The sequence below is a fragment of the Lynx canadensis genome, chromosome B1 (assembly GCF_007474595.2).
Source record: "Lynx canadensis isolate LIC74 chromosome B1, mLynCan4.pri.v2, whole genome shotgun sequence".
NCBI classification, from domain to species: domain Eukaryota; kingdom Metazoa; phylum Chordata; class Mammalia; order Carnivora; family Felidae; genus Lynx; species Lynx canadensis.
This window is the reverse complement of record NC_044306.2, coordinates 48,685,474-48,700,652: the sequence shown is the minus strand read 5'-3', so window position 1 is coordinate 48,700,652 and position 15,179 is coordinate 48,685,474. Positions and strand designations below refer to the sequence as shown.

At 46.2% G+C, this 15,179-nt stretch overlaps 1 protein-coding gene across 1 annotated transcript in view; it reads right to left on the bottom strand.

Moving 5' to 3' along the window:
* Positions 1–6,033, bottom strand: part of PTK2B (protein tyrosine kinase 2 beta) — a 126,052-nt gene extending 120,019 nt beyond the window's left edge. The window contains 1 exon segment of the mRNA XM_030312656.2: positions 5,847–6,033. The gene's annotated coding sequence lies outside the window, so the exon portion shown is untranslated.
* Positions 6,034–15,179: the final 9,146 nt, after the last annotated feature.

The following is a 15,179-nucleotide window of genomic DNA, read 5'->3' as shown; positions in this document are numbered from 1 at the left end:
GTAAACCCACACCCCAAGAGAGGAGCTGGGTTCCCATTGCAAAAGCTCCTGGAGAACAGAGATGTGCTTGAGGCTAGGGAGGAAGTAGGGGGCGGGGCAAATTACATCATTTAGAAACAAGAAGATGTGATGTTCCAGTGGCCAGGACCAGAGGGGCTGTTCTCTCACTGGTGGGAAACAGATCCCTGTCCCTTCCCATCCCCCAAGAGCAAACAAAGCCCAAACTCTTGGAGGGGGTGCGGGAGAGAATTCCCAGAAGGCTTGCAAGGAACCTCCAGGGTCCTCAGTTGTCCCAGTGGGGATGCATCAGCTGGGAGAGTCTGAGAGATCCAGGCGGTGGGCAGACCCTCAGAAAAAGACCCTCAGAAAAAGGGGCACAGGAAAGGGGACCGGTGGTCCTGTGCCCTCAAAGGTGTTGGGAGAATTGGCCTAACTGAAAGGGAGACTGGCTCATGAGATAACAATTAAACCCAGTGTCAAGTTCTAAACACTGGGAGAGGTATGTTCCTGTGAGGCCCCAGCTAGTGAGTGATGTGGCCAGATTCTTTGTAGGTGGATTTAAAGACATAAAAGGCAAGAAGGGCACTGGAAGGAAGATGTTAGTGAACAGTCCCCAAGAGAGAAATGGGGAAGGATCACACTTCCATGGATGTTGGCAGTAGTTGGGGTTAGTTCTAATCACGTTGACCAGGGGAGTGTCCTTTCTTGCCGCCCACCCATAGCCCACCTGGAACCACCCCTGTGTTCCCACCAATCCATCCGTTGTGTCTAGGTAAAAAGGGCATCGGAATTTGCAGCCTCCAGCCTGCTCTCTTAATCAAACTGTCATCATGAGTAATAATTATACCTTGGGAAACAGCAGAGTGACTCAAAAAACGGTCCCCTCCCCCACAGCCACGCCTTCACACAGCTCAGAGCTTTGCACAGGACGCTGAGAACCCCAAGAGAGTGAAGCCACTAGCTCATGAAGCTTGTCAGCTTGTTCAACACCTCAAGTGACCATTCAGACTCCATTGTCTGATGGACAGTAGTAGAAAGTCTCTTTAATGGTTAAATAGCTAATTAGGCCCAGGCTGTTCATCAAGCATGGGGAATTGGGTGTGCAGTGGGGGGCAAGACGCAAAAACTGTTGGAGATGTGATGCAGGTCAGTGAGACAGCACACGCAAGAAGCCATGGGTGCCAGCCCTCAGAAGATGGCCTTTTCCCTCAGGTGCTTCCCCACCAGCTCAGGTGAACCCTAAGTATAAAAGTAGAATGATAAGGAGAGCCATACTTATTCAACGCCTACTGCGTGCCTGTTGAAGGGCTGAATTTTATTTTTAAATTTATTTATTTTCATTTTGAGAGAGAGCAAGGAGGGGAGGGGCAGATACAGAGACAGAGAATCCCAAGCAGGCTCCATGCTGTCAGCACAGAGCCCAATGCAGGGCTTGAACCCACGAACCGTGAGATCACGACTTGAGCAGAAATCAAGAGTCGGATGCTTAACCGACTGAGACACTCAGGCGCCCCGAAGGACGGGATTTCTTTTATGTGCAGTTGAGGCAAAAGGGATGTTAAAATATTGAAATAGGCCATGTAAGTTGATAAATGCCTATTACCCCAGCCCCCCTCCTCCAACTGCCTGCCTCCTTTCTCACCTGTCTTATAGATGAGGAGGACAAGGCTACGTGACTTGCCTAATGTCAAGCAACAAGTCCAGGAACTGGAGCTGGAAGCTTGGCTGACTGACTCCAAGCTTTTGCACTTGACCATAGGACTACCAGCCATGTTAGCATTGCGGAGGCCACTATTCTTGCTCCTCCCCCTCTACCCTAGAAATGACCCAGAGTCTAGGAGAAACCCTCAGTCACTGAGCCAGCAAGGACTTCTCTTAATCACCACCCTTGCAGCCCTGAACATGCCAGCAGTTGGGTACCTCCAGCCACCCATGTGTGACCACCCGAGAGCCCCATTCCTCTGGGAGGCCAAGGCCACAAGGCCACTCCTGGGCAGGGGGAAATTTACAGGCTGGGAGACCTACCACTTGGGGTCTACCCAGGTATGCTCCCTTCCTTCCCTTCCCGCACCAACTGTGCCTGCCTTAGCCATATTCAGGGCACTGAGTTACTGCCATCAGAATAGAGGGCTACTTGATAAGAGCCATACTTTCCCCAGGGTTCTCTGTGAACAATGGGAAATGGGGGTAAGTTGCAGTAAGATTTTGGTTGACATGAGTAGGAGTTTCTGTCCATGGGGGATATGTGGTGCAGGGACAGCTCTACATAAGTGCTCAGTCCCTGAAGATCTTCTGTAAGTTGGACACCGCTGAGTCAACAATAAATTAGATCCCTCCCTGATAGAGTTATGTGATGAATAATGTCCTCTGAAAGACCTGCTTGGTCCCAGAACTGTACCCACATGAACTGTCACTAGATATGAAATGTTATTTCCTATGAAACAATAATAGGTTTCCCTACACCCCTGCCAGAGTTCTATAGTCAAATTTACAGAATGCTAGTAGGCCCAGTGATACAGGAGTCTTTTTCTGCAGGACTTATCATAACCTTGACTGTGCAAATTTGCATGACAAATCTGTGAGAGCCAGCTCATTTGAACATTTCCCTAATGGAACACCCATAACTATCTCATGGCATAGAGTTTCTCTGAACACTGTTTGGCAAATGCTGCTCTAAAGAGCTGGGGACAAAAGGCCTATCACTGGGCATGGGGATGGGGAGGCTTAGCCATTGGAAAGAGGGGCCATTTTTCTTTCAGCGGTTCCCACAAGGGGAACACAATTTCCATTTCCTCTTTCTCTTAACAAATTCTTAACTCCCTCTGGGTTCCCTTTTCGGAGGCCCCTAGTTTGCTTTCACAAATGCCCCTGTTAAAGTCCAAACATGGTTCACAAGGCGCCCTTTCTTCATCCACCCCTGAAAGCTATTTTTCTAATAAGCTACTTGTAAAAATGGGAATAAGGGCAGCCACATTTTATAGGGCATTTGTTTGTGTCAGGCGCTGTGCTAGGTGTTTTATGTGGATTCTCTCTTTTAATTCATTCACATTTCCCTTCAGTTAATTCTGCCCTGAGCCACTGCCTCTCCCCAACCCACTTTCCTCCAAGAGGAGAGCTGGGGATCTTCTCCCCTAGCAGCCGGTCATACTCGAAGGCAATGGCAAAGCTGGAAAAACACAAGCCAATTCGGGCTCTCCCTCTCTGCCCAGGAGCTAACCCACTCTCTCACTAGAAGCAGGACCCTACCACATTATTTCCCCTGGCATCTCGGAGTGCTCGGTAAATATAAACAGAAATCAATGAGCCCCAAGTACTTGGTGGATACCACTTTGGTCATCCCCATGGAGGTGTTACAAAAATTAGTATCTGCCACTTTTTCCTTAGCACTCACTAGGCAACTACATGCATTATCACTGACCCTCTCAACAGCCTGGACAACCAAGTATTCCTGTATTCTTTCAGAAAAGAGATACTGGGGCTGAGTGGTCTGTGCGGAGCCTCACAGTGGGCAAGCAGCCAAGTTTGGATTTGAATCCAGGTCCGTCAGGCTCCAAAGCCCAATTTCTTTCTGAGGCATCATTGTCCTTCAGCTGTGTAGATAAACACGTGGACCAAGTTTTTTTGTTTTTTTGTTTTTTAAAGAAATAACATGTTCAGGGGCACCTGGGTGGCTCAATCAGTTAAGCTTCTGACTCCTGATTTCAGCTCAGGTCATGATCTCATGGTTCAAGCCCCGTGTCGGGCTCTGTGCTGACAGTGTGGAGCCTGCTTGGGATTCTCTCTCTCCCTCTCTCTGTCCCCCTCCCAAATAAATAAACATTTTAAAAACCAGAGAAAGAAATAACACAGTCAGTCAGTGAAGGAGTCCCAAACTGGAATCCAGGAGGATTGGTTACAAGATAAATACGCCCTGAGACTGTTCTCCTGGCACCTGCCTATCCCCAGCATGGTAGCATCTTCAGCCTTCTTGTAGAGAAGTGTTGCCAGATAAAACACCAGATACCCAGTTACATTTGAATTTCAGAGAAACAATAAATAACGTCTGAGTATAAGTATGTCCCAATATTGCACGGGATATACTTATACTAGAAAAAGATTAATTGCTTCTCTGAAATTCAAATCTGAGTGTCCTGTGTTTTTATTTGCTAAATCTAGCAACCCCACCCTAGAGTCAGAGGCATGCCGGGAAGTCTCCCGCCTGGCTCTAGGTCCCAAGCGTTGCTCCAACACGAGTTGCCATGGCAGCCTGAGCAGGCCCTTCTGGAGCTGTCTCTACTTACCTCTCCAGCTTCACCTCGCCCCTGCATTCTCCATGCTCAGAACACACTGCACTGCTTTCAGTTTCCTGAATGTGTCATGCTGCTTCTGGCCTCAGGTCTTAGCCCTAACTGTGCTTTGTGAGGGTCTTTTTCCCTCTCTCCCGCTATCTGGCTAATTCCTGTGGATCCTTAGCATCTCCACCTAGAGTCACTTCTGCCGGGAAGTCTTCCCTGACTCTGTGACCACTGCCCCTTCCCATTACAGCATGCCCGAGGGAGCAGGGGCGGGTCACATGCACCCGTGTCTCCCCACGCCCAGCACCAGCATGTGACCTCAGGTGGGAAGTTCAGCAGATGCTTATTGAATGAATGAATGAATGAATGAAGAATGTTCAGGCAGAGCTGCATTTCTTGAATGTGACTGCTTCCTCCTTCCCTTCCATCTTTACTCACTTTTTCATCTCTGCCTCCTCTCCCTCCCTCAGAGTTGTGAAAAGCTGGGGCTTAGCTCCCCAACAGCATTTCCTGGCCGGGACTCAGGTGAGGAGAGAGCGCCTGCTCATGTCCCTTACCTGATCGTTCCAGACCAACTGTCCCTGTGGGCTCAGGTCTAGCTACAGGTCAGCAGAAACTTCCTCCTGGGTTCCCAAACCCTCCTGGCACATGCCCCCTCTGTGTCCAAACTCTGCTTCCCTTCTCCCCCTGGCCCCTTTAAAAGAGTCTAATTGGATTAAGCCCCACGTTTGGGGTGTGGGGAGATGCCAGTGTCAGATGGCTGAGGGTTAGGGCAGGTGGTGGGGCTCGGTGGGCTCAGAACATCACCCATATGTTCCTTGTTCACCCACCCAAGGCTTTGCCCACGCACAGCCTGACAGCAGGAGAAGGCAGCACAGAACTTAACCCTTTCATGGCCCTTAGAAGGTAGTTTCACAAAGAACCAGTGTGCAGGGAGTGCTAACTTTAGTACACACACACACACACACACACACACACACACACCCTGGAGTTCTGCCTCTATTCCCCTCTCAGAGCCCTCCCAGCTTGCTTCCAGTCAGGGCTCGATTTAGCAGATGCCCTCTAGGGGGGCAGGAAGTCCATGCCAGAGCAGTGGGAAGGGCATGGGAATAGGACCAGGGTGGGGGTGCTGAAGGGAATGGGGAGAGGGGAGAGGGCAGGACGCAGGGAGGGGCTCTGAGGCAGCACCTGTGACCGGATTCTGAAAGCCCTAGTCTGTTGCTCTCTGGTCTAACCTTTAGAGGCAGGTGGCCCTTTGGTGCCTTCTCATCATCTGCACACCCCCCCCCCCCACGCCTCCCCTCCACGAATACTTAACGAGGACAAAGAGGGAGAAACACCCTTCTGTCTCAAATTAACTCCAAAAATAGAATCCCTCTACCCCTGGGGAGGGCTAGTGAGCCCGGGCATGCGGTGCACCAGCAGCTCCGACTCCTGAGTTCCTTTTCCAGGAACTCTCAGGCCGGTCCAGGTACCCCCAGTCTCGGAATCACCCCCTGCCACCCCCTGCCACCCCGTCCAGCCTCCAACTTCTGGCTGGGCGCTCAGCCCGGATCGCGGGAGGGGACTCACACCGAGAGAAGCGCCGACTCCGACGGCTCCTCGGCTCCGCCAGGTGAGGCGCGGGTTGCGCCGCGGCAGGTACAGGTGGGTCCAGGGGCTGCGGCAGGTAAGGGATCCGCGGTGGCTCCGGAGGCCTCCGCTGAGTAACAGGGCTGACAGGTTTGTGTTTTCCCCTCTCCTCCTCCTAGTTAACCACACCCCTGCTGCTCTCCTCCTCACTTCCTTAAAGGGTGGGGTGTGTTGTCTGTGGTGCTGAGTGTGTGCCTGCTCCAGCCTCTTACCATAAACCCTGAAGTAGACGCCACCACCAATTCCCTGAGCTGCACGTGCCCACCTGGGCAGCCCTCTCCCAACCCCAGAAGGGGTCTTCTGCTGTTGCGTGCCCTGTGAGCGGCTGACCCCTCTGAATTTCAACCACCCCTCCCTCTTCCTACTCCACAGGCCGGCTTTTGGAGGCCACGTTTAGACGTTGGTGTTTCCTCTCTAGGCTCCTAGTGGGAGGCTGTTACCTGCCTCCCATAATCTCAGCATCTGTGACCCTCCGGGGCTTCCCCCTCTCCCCCCTACTTCTACAGTGGCCCCAGCCCCTTGATGGGACACTGGGATCAGGTGAATATTGCCAGGGGCTTTGGCAGAACTGATCCAGGTGCTTGTGCTGTGAGAGGGCAGGACCAGGGGCAGCACAAGAATTGTCACAGAAGCTGGGCAGCCTTCACCTGGCCCCATCTCCATATCAGCTAACTTGGCTGCCCAAACAAAGAGGCTGGTTCACGTCTTTACTCAGGCCAGCAGGGCAGTGAAATTCAAGACAGTGACTCAAGGGCACTTAGAAACCCTTTTTCCCCTATTGCTAGAAAAATTCCTGACTTTCCCTTGAGTAGGAGGAGGTGAACTGGACTTAGCATAAGGTCGCAAAGCTGGTGTGTCCTCAATGTCCCCCACAACCTCAAAGCTCCTCTCCAGAGCCCCTGCCCCAAACTTCTTCATCCTGTGTCCTGTGAAGAATTAGGATCTCCCGGAGTTCTAGAAGATACTATTCACAGGGTCGTCTCTGAAGATGGTGGCCCCCGGAGTTGTGCAGCCATAGGTGACAGCCTGGCACACGTGGTGACCCCCCTGATACTCCCTCACCCGTAACCCCAAACTCAATGGATTAGCCACCCCAGGAGAACAAAAGGAAAATCTAGCATTTGGTGAGCAAGTTTCAACACCAATCACTGTTGCTAAGAAAGCTTTCAGTTTACGTGATTTCATTTAATTTCCCCCACTTTCTGAAAAGAAAACCAAGGCTTAGATTCCTTAACTTGTCCAAGGCCACAAAGCCAGAATGTCAAATATCTCTCAAAGTGTGATCAGCTGACTCCTGGACGCCACTGCAGGTTTTAGAGGGCTTCGGAAAATGGGGGGCCCTTCTGTCTTCTTGTGCACAGGAATGAGGAGATGAATGTTGAATGATGTGAAGGTTAGATACTTGCATTAGCAGTTGAGGGTCTGTGTTGGGCCGGAGGCAATGGGAACGAAGGAGCAAGACTAATCCAAATAGGTTTAAGAAAAGGTGAGTTTGTGTATGCTGCCATCATGTGGCCAAATCCATAACCTACAATCTGGCTGGGCTGTAATTTGAGAAATTTTCAGATATTCAAAATTTTTGGAGCATGTTGAATTCTTCAGAGGTTTTTGGTTTTTTTTTTTGTTTGTTTTTTTTGTTTTGTTTTTTTTTTTTAAGCTCTGAAACCTAGCTCCTAGCACCGTACAATCATAGGTTTTATTTATTAAGAGGACCTTGGGAAACTCCCTGGGTTGGATACACTGCCTGTGTTGTATGCAGTATTAGTAAAAAAAAAACCTATCAGAAATGCTTCCCAGAGCCTAGAATTCTGTATAAATGTTCTTAAAAGATTCTACCTATGTCTCATTGTGTGTTTTGTCATTTGTTTAAGATGGTAGCTAGTGGAACAGGTTAACCTGCACATGGGAAGGATCCAGTCAAGAGGAAAGGCGTGACTTTAGGCAAGCAGATGGATCTCTCTGAGCTTGTATTTCCTAATCTAGGAGAGTAGAGGAATAAGTACTATCTTTTCTACCCATTTCACAGGGTATTGTGATGCCCCACTTAATTGATGGGTATGATAGGTATGAAATTGATTGGTATGAAAAAATACATCCTATGGTGATTAAAATGCTATTGTGCTATAACATACTATGATTTTATTTTTAGAAATAATAGGAATTAGGGGCTCCTGGCTGGCTGAGTCAGTAGAGCATGTGACTCTTGATCTCAGGGTTGTAAGTTTAAGCCCCACATTGGGCGTGGAGCTTACTTAAAAAAAAGGGAGAGGATGGGCTAAATGGGTAAGGGGCATTAAGGAATCTACTGAAATCATTGCTTCACTATACACTAATTTGGGTGTAAATTTTAAAAAATAAAAAATAAAGTTAAATAAAAAAAAGAATAGGAATTAAATAGGGTAGGTTCAGTGGGGAGAGATTACGTATGTATCTGAACAGATACAATCTGTCAAGTGTTTGCTGTGTGACTAGAACTTTCATCCATCATCTAACTGATCTCCACAATTCATTGAGGTAAATAGTAGCATTCTTATTTGGTAGAAAGGAAAAGGAGGAAAAGGTAAATAATTTGTCCACAGCCACCCAGGTGGGAGAGAGCAGAACTGAACCTAAACCCGTCATTGGCATGTAATGGTAAGTAATTGGGGTCTCTCCATTATGGATAGTGGAATAAAATCAATACTATAATTTTATTATCAGAATAAATTTCATGTTAAAAGAATAGTCTGGTTATAAGTGCTCTGAACAAGAACAACAAAATGAGCAAAGAAAAAAAAAAAAAACTCCTGGGCGCAAGGATTAAATACTTGAAATCCTTCATCACCAAAGGACATCTACCTCTAATTAAACCAGGTACTGCTGGGTTTGCTAAATGGACCACCGCTGATACCAGAACAAAAACAAAACAACAAACAAACCTCAAAACCATGCCCTAGACTTCAAAAGGACCCTTTATTCCGTCATAAAGACACTGCTGGTTGTCCTCCTTTCTTCCCTTGTAATAGAATCCCTGGTTTGTAGTCATAAGCTGCCCAAAATAAAGACATTTTTCAGTCTCCTTTGCAGGTATGGCCATGTGATGAAGGTCTGGGCCACGGCTGGTGAGTAGAGGTTGTGTGTGCAGCTTCAGGATCGTGCATTTCAAGGGAATGGGCACAGCCTCCACTACCTCCTTTTCCACTTGCACCTACTGATGGAAACTGGAGTGGCCATCTTGGTCTGTGGTGTTGAGAAACGAAGGCTAGGTCCATAATGCCATCAAGCAAGCCCTAGACATGGCCTGGGCCTATTTGAACTTTTTTAAGTTTATTCATTTATTGTGAAAGACAGAGAGAGAGAGGAGAGAGAGAGAGAGAGAGAGAGAGAGAGAGAGAGAGAGAATGCACGTAAGCAGGGGAGGGGCAGAGAGAGAGGGAGAGAGAGAATCCCAAGCAGACTTTGTGCTATTAGCGTGGAGCCTGATGTGGGCTTGAACTCATGAACCATGAGATCATGACCTAAGCTGAAACCAAGAGTTGGATGCCTAACCACCTAAGCCACCCAGGCACCCCTGGGCCTACTTGAACTTTTACATGAGAAGGAAAGAGACACTTAAATTGTTCAGGTTACTGCATTGGGGGCTTTTCTGTCACCATAGCTTAAAATGCATCCTAACTAAGGGGCACCTGAGTGGCTGAGTTGGTTGAGCGTCTGACTTCAACTCAGGTCATGATCTCATGGTTCATGGGTTAGAGCCCTGTGTCAGACTCTGTGCTCAAACCTGGAGTCTGCTTCAGATTCTATGTCTCCCTCTCTCTCTGCCCCTCCCCTGCTAGTGTTCTGTCTCTCTCTCTAAAACAATAAATAAACATTAAAAAAAAGTTTTAAAAAATGCATCCTAATATACTATCATTCAGCGTATTTTTTTTTTTTTTGTATACAAATCAAGGCTGAACCTCAATTTCCTCATCTATAAAATGGGAATAATTTACTTGACCCAGTTGTCTAAGGACTAGAAATAACACATGTAAATTTCCCTGCTAGTGCTATGGCTCATAGCTACCAATAAATGGCAGGTATTATATACTGTTGTAACTTAAAAAAATGTGTTCCTGAAATAAAAATAATGGTTGCTTTAAAATATTCCACCACACCCATCCCCCTGAATGTGGAGGGGAGAAGTAAGACAAAAATAGCAAATTTGATAACTGACATAAACTGAATGATGGGTATGTGGGGGTTAATTATACCATTCTAATATTGTGTTTGGAAATGTTTATAGTGAAAAAGTTAAAATAAATAAAATCTTTCCATAGAGGGAAAAAAACAGATTCCTGGGCATAAGCCAAAGTGAATCTCTTTGGGAAAAATAAAGCCATATTAAATCCAATGAGAAATTAATTTGGGTACCCAAGAGGGAGGGCAGTTGGAGAAGTCAGAAGAATGTTTTTATTTTCCCTTTAAAAGCAACAGGCAGAGCATCAGTGCCACAGAGGCCAGGCAGTTTCCACAACTCTGGGCACTGCTGTCTGGCACTTTTGTGGCTCCCCAACGTGGCTGCAGGGCAGTGGGCTGGAGGGTGCTCCCATAGAGTTGCCGTGTGGAAATGCAGCCTTCCCTCCCACCCTGCCCACTTCGAGTCAGCTCTGTGACTTCTGTGACTTTGGCCTTCTCGGCCCTCAATCCTTTACTCCCACCTGTGAGTGAGCTCGCCAGGTCCCCACAACCTATGGATAAGCTCTGAAGCAAAGGCGCCACTGTATGAACCTTGTCTTGCCATTATCGACATCCGCAATTCTAACAAATGTGGCTGTCTGTTCCTAGCCCACACTAGGTTGGAAGCATTAACTAGGGATCGAGAGCAGGCTGTGACCGGCAGATTGGTGCTGGTAGCAAGAAGAACCTCTGAAAAAGAATGAAAACTAAAGTGCCTAGCAACTTAAAACATAGGCATCTGTGGCCATTTACAGAATAGGGACAAACAACCCTACCTACTGCATTAACTCCTGAGGGCACCCCTTTATGACCCAGCATAGCACAGTAGTTATTGTCTGTTTTGGTAAACCGTGAAGGAACGTTCAAATGATGTTCTGCATGCTAGGTTTTAGAGAAAGAAAAATCATACAATATATTTCAAAAAATGTCTACTCAAAATATTTGCAGTAAAATAATTGGGTGCTTAAAGAGAAATTTCTGGAAAATGGAAAATCAGTTTAGATTTCATTTTGCCAAGTTACCAAGTTGCCTGTCTGTACTAGAGTATTTTACCACCCTGCCTCCTTCACGATGAATAGCAGCCAGGTGTAACCTTCACTGGGGAAATCCAGGCAAGGGGTTGAAAGCTTGAGTGTCTACAGAGGCAAGGCAGGGAATGTGAGGGAAGCTAGCTGGATAGAGACTGTGGCAAACTGGAGAACAAATGTCCCTCCCACAGGGAGCAGCTGCTATTCAGCATGTCTACAGCCACGGATGCTTGCGTGGTTCAGTCGGTTAAGCATCCGACTTCAGCTGAGGTTATGATCTCGCCCTTCTTGGGTTCCAGCCCCACGTCAGGCTCTGTGTTGACAGCTCGGAGCCTGGAGCCTGTTCCAGATTCTGTGTCTCCCTCCCTCTGACCCTCCCCCACTTGCATTCTGTCTCTCTCTCTCTCTCTCAAAAATAAACAAACATTAAAAAAAAAAATAGGGGCGCCTGGGTGGCTCAGTCAGTTAGGCGTCTGACTTTGGCTCAGGTCATGATCTCGCGGTTTGCGAGTTCGAGCCGCGAGTCGGGTCTGTGCTGAGAGATCAGAGCTCAGAGCCTGCTTTGGATTCTGTGTCTCCGTCTCTCTCTGCTCCTCTCCCACTCATGCTCTGTCTCTCTCAAACATAAATAAACATTTAAAAGATTCTAAAAATATAAAAGTTGAGGCTTACTAAATGCCCATCAGCTAATGAGTGGATAAAGAAGATGTGGTGTACACATATACAATAGAATATTACTCAGCCATTGGAAAGAATGAAATCTTGCCACTTGTAACATCATGGATGGATCTAGAGTGTATTAGGCTAAGTGAAATAACTTAGAGAAAGACAAATACCATATGACTTCACTCATATGTGGGATTTAAGAAACAAAACAGATGAACATGGGGGGAAAAGAGAGGCAAACCAGAAAACAGATTCTCATTTTTTTATGTTTATTTATTTATTTTGAGAGAGAGAGCACAGAGGAGAGACAGAGAGAGAGAGGAAGAGAGAGAATCCCAAGCAGGCTCCATGCTATCAGCACAAAGCCTGATGCAGGGCTTAAAGTCATGAACTGTGGGATCATGACCTGAGCTGAAATCAGGAGTTGTTGGATGCTTAACCGACTGAGTCACCCAGGTGCTCCAAAACAGATTCTTAACTATAGAGAACAAACTGAGGGTTACTGGAGGGATAACAGGGGAGGATCGGCTAGATGTGATGGGTATTAAGGAGGGCACTTGTGATGAGCACTGGGTGTCATATGTAAGTGATGAGTCACGAAATTCTACTCTTGAAATTAATATTACCTTATGTGTTAACCAACTGGAATTTAAATCAACACTCGAAACAAAAAAAAAAAAAGTTGAGGCTTACAAGATCATATATGATAAATGGTACAGAGGGGGAAAAAACATGTGGATCAAATAAAAGAAGTCTGCAACCTAATCTGACCCAGAGGCAGGCAATTTACTACCCTAAGTGTATTCCTAACTACTTGCATTAACACTACTTCTTATGGAAGTTCTCCCTGCATTATTCAAGCCAAATAAGAGCTCCTACCTTCCTTTTTCCCATGGTTTAGGCCTCAGAGAAGGCCTAAGCCATCACTGTGTGCCACATCAAGCATCAGACTACAGTGATTTTCTCAAAGATTTCCTTGGTAATTCTGTTGAATAAGCTCAGTTATGTCTGCACGTCTGGTTGCCTATGTCTGGCAATGGTTCTTGCAATTGTCAGCTTTGCAACTGTTGCATTCAGCAGCCATCCTATATATTATCCCTGTAATATTCTGTGAAATGAAATCTGCTTTTTGGATATTAACAGAACCACTCCAGCTTTCTTTGACTCCTATTAGCATGGTATACCTTTTTTTTCTATTCTTTTAACTTCTTTGTATGCTCATATTTAAAGTGGGCTCCTTTTAGGCAGCGTATAGTTGGGTTTTGCCTTTAAAAGAAAAAAAAAATCTAATCTTGTTAATCTCTCTTCCTTTTATTTGCAATAATCATTTTCAAGCCTACTGATTTAAAAAGGAAAAAAAAAAAAGAATACTTATCTTTCTGCACCTAGGATTTTTTTCCTCACACAACACTTAAAAGATAGTTGTCATTCCTTACATTAATTTTCATGGTTATAGCAGGGGGCCTAGAATGTGGCAGTGCCTGGCAAGAATGTCTGGGGTACCAGATAGGGCAAATTACCAACAGCGAGAACTGTCAGTGGGGCTTTTGCATTAGTTTAGTAGGTACAAGGGAGGACCTGAACTTCAAAATCCTACGAGAAAGTTCCTTTCTACTGAAAGAAGGAACAGAAGCTGGTGACAGATTGGTTATAGTTGCCAAGATTTCTCTTTTCTGGTCTCTGGGTAAGTATTAGTCACCCTCTTTACTGAAATTATGCAAAGTATAAAAAAGTTCAGAGTGTCTGCGCTGCTGAGAACTTAGGGGCATTTAGTTCCATCTTTCCTTTTATAGTCCAGGGAAAGGAAGCCAGAAAAGTGAAGTAATATGTCCTGGGTCATGCCTCTGGCTAGTAGTGGGGCTTGGAATAGAACCAAGTCTCTTCTGGATTTCCAGAAAACCTGGAGAACCTTACTGGTTGAATACTAACTTTTGAATTCCACTTAGAGAAAATAAGATATATTCAATTTCTACTCTTCACCTGTTTTGATTTGTGGCCCCACTCAGAGAGTCTGAGAAAACCAATGACACAATAAACAGGGAAAAAAGCCCTGTAGGAACAAAATGAAACACAGATAGCAAAACACATAGATTGACAGAGTAACTGGGACACACAGATAAGAGAACACAGTGACAGAAAATGAAGTAGAAAACAAGATTTTCAGGGAGATGCCTGGAGGGTAGGGTTATTAGCTCCATCTTGTGGTCTTTTCAAAGACTGCCTCTAAGGTTAATTTTTGAATCCATAACTAAAACTCCAGATCTGACTCCTCGGGTGAGAAGCTCTGGAACAGTGGGCCTCAAGCTTTACTGTACCTGAGAATTAACTGGAGAGTATGTGAAAATGCAAATTCCTGGGCCTTTCTCTCACAGAGGCAAGTAGACCAAAGTGGGCCAGGGATCTGTGCTTTTAGAGAGCTCCCCAGGTAATGCAGGAGGACTAGGAACCATGTATTAAGAAACACTGCAGAAGGCAGTAATTAGTGGTATTCATCCCCTTGGCATCGTGGGAAAGTGGCGGGGGGGGGGGGGGGGGGTCTGAGGTAAAGCTTGGAAGACAATTGTCAAGAACTATAAAAGGACTGAGATTTTAGCCTTCTTGTAAATTAACAAGTTAGCCTGTCACAGAATCAAGAATGCTGGTAGATGAGACTCCTGGATCAGAGACAAAGAGCAGTGGGTTACTAACACTGGTAACTGTGAATAACTTACTGGGGATATAAGTTACTGGTAACTTACTGGGAATAAGCATTGGGGCCACTTTTCTGAGCCCCAATTACCAGAAACCTAGGTGATGAGGGCCATGGTAGGCTTCATTATAGGAGAGGCACTAGAAGCTTAGGGAAAATGAATGTCGCATAAGGGAGATTAAATCTGCTGGATCTTTGCCTGGAGGAGGGACACTATTAATCTTCCAAAGCTCTCCACCACAGAAGAATCCCTGAAAAAATTTTCCAAAAAAGGCAGTCAGTGCCTCTGCTCAAATATAGAAAAATGACACACGTGAACTGTCTTCCAACACAAACCAAGAAAATGGAAATGTGTCAGGGGAAAGGGATCCTACATCTGAAGGCTGTAAAGTGATCAAACTGAGGCAGGAATGGGGAGTTGGAGAGATTCAGCCTGGATTCTAGTTCCCATAGCTAACTTTGCAGAAATCCTTAAAAGTCTCTGGTTTAATGGGGGGGTCTGCCTAATGTAATAAGCACTTCCCATATTCATTTCACTTTAATGCTCATCTCATGCAGAAAAGAGCTGCAAATGGTGATATTTTTGCTCAAGACGAAATAGATCGTGAAAGATTGTGACATACCCACTTATGGAAGCACGGACCGGAAAAGTGTCTTTTTTAGAGGTCTTCCCACTACCCCCTTCTCTCACCTGTT